The sequence below is a fragment of the Gavialis gangeticus genome, unplaced genomic scaffold (genome assembly GCF_001723915.1).
Source record: "Gavialis gangeticus isolate Ggan-Ray unplaced genomic scaffold, GavGan_comp1, whole genome shotgun sequence".
Lineage (NCBI taxonomy): Eukaryota > Metazoa > Chordata > Crocodylia > Gavialidae > Gavialis > Gavialis gangeticus.
In genome coordinates, this window is record NW_017729025.1 from 10253980 (window position 1) to 10259037 (window position 5058).

The window sequence follows — 5058 nt, forward strand, 5'->3', positions numbered from 1 at the left end:
TCTAAATGCAGCAAAAGATGTTTATTGGATAGAAAATTTCAAGAAGAGACAGCATTTTAAAGTTAGACATGGGGTAAAATTCTCTCAATTTGAAGTAAAACTCAGTCATTTGAAAGCTCACCTCTGGACTATAAATCTAAGTTAAAATGACACTTAAAAGGCACAAAATGTTACAGTGGTTCTCAACAGTCTCAATGGTTGACTAAATATAGATTCCTAGTGGATTAAGCAATTTAGTGTAGTTTTACCTATTTAAATAAGATGTTTTAACAGACTAGGATAATGAATAGAGGAGCAATTTTTTGTATCAGTAGGACTAAACTTGTAGTTCAGTTAATAAGTAAGCTCATTCATAATATATATACAATCAGAGCAGCAATGGGGTTCAGGACCCCAACAGACTATTACACCTACCTGGAACTGGAAGAACACCAGAACCCGAGAAGGACAACATACAAGAGTGTTTAAATCTGGCACATTATGTATTGCAAAAGGGTGGGAAGAGATTGTACAACTGAACACAACAGAATGTAATTTTGCCTTTTTTGTTTTTAAGAACCAAGGAAATACTTTAAAAGAAATGTAATCGTAATATTCTTTTAGCAAAGTGCATCAGCTAGGAGCAGATTCTGGCATTTCCATTGTAAGTATATATGATGCGGCTTTTAATAACACGACCACTTCCCCTTCTCCTCACCCCATGTAATTCAGTGGGCAAAAGATATGTTTAATGAGAAAGCTGTTTTGTATTATTTTCATAAAACAGAGCTTTAAGCTCCCTGCGTCTTGACAAGCAGAATCTACTGTCCCCAACCCTACCAGGTGCAAGATCTCCTTCAGAAAGATATGCATGTTTTTATCCTCTTCCACCTTGAGAGAAGAATGAAAAGGGATGAAGCTCCACAGCAGCTACACTGTACACCTCCTCTATCCACACAGTCACAAATACTGACTTGCTCAGACTGGGAAAGGAGGGTTTGGAATCATTCCCTAACATGGTGATCCTTCTGCATACTGAGTCTAGGTCCAAGCTCTGGAATAAGGAGCCTCTATGAAACCAAATACAAGGGCTTTCTGGGCTTCAATGAAGTGGGAAAGGAACACTTTGGCTTGTACAAATTGTTAACTATCACTTTCTGAATTTAAACAGAAGTGATGCTGTCTCCTAGAGACCACTGGAACTGAGGCACTGAATGTAAATTATGTGAGAAATGGCCCCCACTATTTTCAGTAGGATGTTGGCAATGGCCTAAAGACAGTAATTCAATCATTATCATTCAGTTATTGCACTGATAATCATTCAGTTAGTTGAGTTTATGGGCAGAACAAAGTTCATTGTGATCACTGTTTCATTCCCTCCTTAACAACTGGATCCAAACTCACTTAAGTATATTTTCTGCTTTCTCATGGCTTCTTTCTGCTCCAGCAACATACTTCTCTTGCTTAACTTCTTTATACAAAAACATTTAGTTATTCCATATTGTGGATTAATTCATTTAGCCTAGAGGTAGTGTTGAATATTTTAAATGACACTTTCAGCTGAATGTTTCTCCATTTGTTTTCTACCCAGTCCTAGGTATGGATGCCTGAAATGAATCCATCCAGAAGCTGGTAATGAGATAAAACCAAGGAAGAGTGGGATTAAGGGACCACTATCCACCCCATAGAAAAAAATTATTTAACTGGAATATTTTTGAGCTTTTTCTAAATACTCAGGCTTATAAACACACCCACATATGAGCAGTAGCTACTATACTAAAAAAAGCCTAGAGATATATACTGAAATGCTGATTTTTTAATCTACAATGTGTGGATCAAAGGACACTGTACTGGGACCGAGAAAGTCATTAGCAAGATCTTGGGAAAGCTTCACTGGCCTCCTTCAATTAATCTGAAAATAAACAATTTCAGCTTTTTGTCTTTTTAAAGTTAACCAATCTTTTTGCTTCTTAATTATGTCTAATGATGCCTTTTGAAGTTTTTTATTTTTTTAAATATTATAAATGCAAGGCTCATCTACTCTAGAAAACATCACATGAAGCAGGAGTGAAGGTTTAGCAACTGAGAAATGAAGAGATTTTTATTTATTGTTTTAATTGTTTTTGAGGGAAGTCACTAGTTAATAAAAATAAAGATTCTTGACCACCATCTCTTTAAAGGACAAAAAGCAACATATATTCTGAAACCCCTCACATTAAATCATTCTTCTAGTAATACTAAGACACTCACCACTCCTAACATTTTGCTAGTAAAAATAAATAAATAAAACCTTTCAGCCGTTTTCTAATTCATGAGGAAATCAACCCCCACCCCTTTTTAAAGACATACAGCTTCTCTTTAAATATTTACCTTCACATCTTTGAGGTTCAACTCAGTTAAAAAAAAAAATGTAATGCTAGTATTTTGTTTACCCCATATGTCTATCTTTAAGAACTACATCATATATAGAATGGTGCTCTCTACTCTAAGTGCTGCATCCTGCTCTAGCAGGGAAGAGACTTAAAACATTCACGTCCAAACTTCTGCTCAAAATGGTAAGGATGACAAGGCTCAGGAATGGTGTGAAATTATGAACTTCTCTGTCCATTTTCACAGTGTGCTTAACTTACTAACAAAGTACCATATATACCTGAATCCAAGACTACTTCAAATTTAAGATAACCCTCCAAAAATTAGATTTTATACACGGAAAATTATACATTTTTCACAATCTTTCATGTATATGATCTTACTATTGGAAGGTCATCTTACATTCATCCCCACAGAGCAGCAACAGGAGGCAAGGGACCAGATGCCTGTCCCTTGCATCCCTCCCCCTGCCGCTTGTAGCCCCCAGGTATCTGCCCTCTTGCCATCTGCCCCTGCCACATGCACTCTTGTGCCTGCCCTCCAGTGCTACCTACCGTTTCTCCTGCACCACCCCCTGACACTTACCTTTCAGGCAGCAACTGTGGCCCTGGGGGCTGGCAACAGCAGCAGGTCCAGTCTAACCTAGCCACAGCAAGTCTGTGTTGGTGCTGGGCCACGGCTGAAGATAAGCAGCTGCAGGGGCAGGACTGTGCCCACCCCCCCCACCAGCAACACATAACAAACTTCCCCCAAGGCCTCCCCCACTGCACACTCTCCCCTGAACTCACCATCCCCTGCAACATGAGCTACCCCAGCCCAAGTCAGGTGGCAGCTCATCTCCAGCTTTGGTCCCAAACCTGAAGCAAGCCAAAGCCAAAAGTAAGCTCCTGCCTGCCCAAAGCCAGTACAGGCAACCCCTGCTTAGTGCTCTAAACTGTTCCTGAAAAACCAAGCATTAACTGGAACAGCATTAAGCAAAACATGCTGCCAGCTGTACAATGCCGGTGAGCATTATAACAAAACTCACCAAGTGCTAAGTGGAATCAGGTGTCAATGTAAAACCAGCACTATGGCAAAATAGCGCCAAGTAAAACAGTGCATGTGTGGGGGGGTATCCTGTACTTGAATCTAAGACGAAGCTTTTTTCCTCTCATGCTGACTAGGGAGAAAAACCCTTGTCTTGGATTCAAGTAAATACAGTAGTACTATTCCATTACTGTACAGCCAAGCCAGCTAGGGACCTAGGGACTTCTTGTTCTTGTCACACAAGTTACCACATTTTAAAGGCCTTATATGCAAATGAAGTCATGAAACGTGCGTCAGAAAACACATGGACTGACCTTCCCATTCTAGCGTAAGTTTGCAAGATCAGCAGTTAGAAAAAGCCATTTTTCATTTCTGAGCAATAAGTCATTGAGACTCAAACATGGAAGGCCAGGTCATCATCTCCGAGGCCTTAATAAAATGACATACTTCAGCACGTAAATAGTCCTATAAGGGTGAGCAGGACTTTCAAAATTAAGCATGTACTCAAATGCTCTTTTGAATTGAAACTGTGGTTATCAGAAACTTAATCATACTTTACACTGGAATGGCCCAATTTTTTTTTAACCACAAAGATTCACAGATTTCATAGACATTAGGGCTGGAAGGGACCTCAGGAGATCATCCAGTCCAGCCCCCTGCCCCAACAGCATGAAGTCAGCTAGGGAAAGAACTTGTAGCTTGCTGAACAAAGCCACATTTTAAAAATAAAGTCTGTTACCTAAACCACAAAACTGTTAAAACTGCAACAACAAAAAAATAAAATAAAACAAACAAACAAACAAAAAAATCAAGATTTACTTTTCACTCCATTTGCAAACTTCAGACATTTTTCCATAACACTGAACACGTATTAAATCTCAGCTTTACTGTGATATTAAGATTTTGTTTAATTTCACTTTCAGGTATTCTTTCATTAATAAGAACACAAACATTATTACATCACTGGAAATGAAAAAGAGTTTTAAATCATTTAAATATGAGTTAAATAATATCTTGCATCTTGTTTCCATCTTTGAAGGAAATGTTTCCATTTGATATTTGGTCAAATTTGTCCCCAAGTTTATTTTAAAACCTTGTTTTGACAAAATCCTCTCCTACTAAAATAATTAAAGAGCACTTATGTTGTTTTTAACCTATGTATTTCAACAACTTCTTAAAATAGTTACTGTACCCCCCAAAAATCCAAAAAAAGTAAAAACATCCTTTTTTTTTTAAACACCTGAGAAAAGACTAACACCCATCACTGAATTCTGATACACCAACATACTATGAAAACAAAATATGAATAAGCTAATGAAATCATAAATGTTTATGTAATTCCCTCTTATTAATAGGACAATGTTACCTTGAGACACAAAAAAGACAAAAAGACAAGACCTCCCCGATGGGACATGCATTGTCAAGATATGAAATACAACACCACTTGTTGGATTGCATTTTAGGTACTTTCATCCTATCGCAAATATTTTCAGAGCTTCAACAGGCTTTCAAGCAGTATACTCCATGTAAAGTCATTATCCATTACCCTCTCCTATCTTTATGGCGATGGGAATTTTTTTTTGAAGGGTCATGGCAAATTTGACAGATGTAAGATTTTTTGCCACCAAGATTAATATAACTGAAAGATATTAAAGGGGGGGGGGAAAAAAAAAAAAAAAAAAA

General features: G+C 37.8%; 1 protein-coding gene across 2 annotated transcripts in view; it reads right to left on the bottom strand.

Annotated features, from left to right (window-relative positions):
* Window positions 1-5058, bottom strand: part of PPM1A (protein phosphatase, Mg2+/Mn2+ dependent 1A) — a 60859-nt gene that overhangs the window by 53844 nt on the left and 1957 nt on the right. The gene's annotated exons all lie outside the window — the stretch shown is intronic.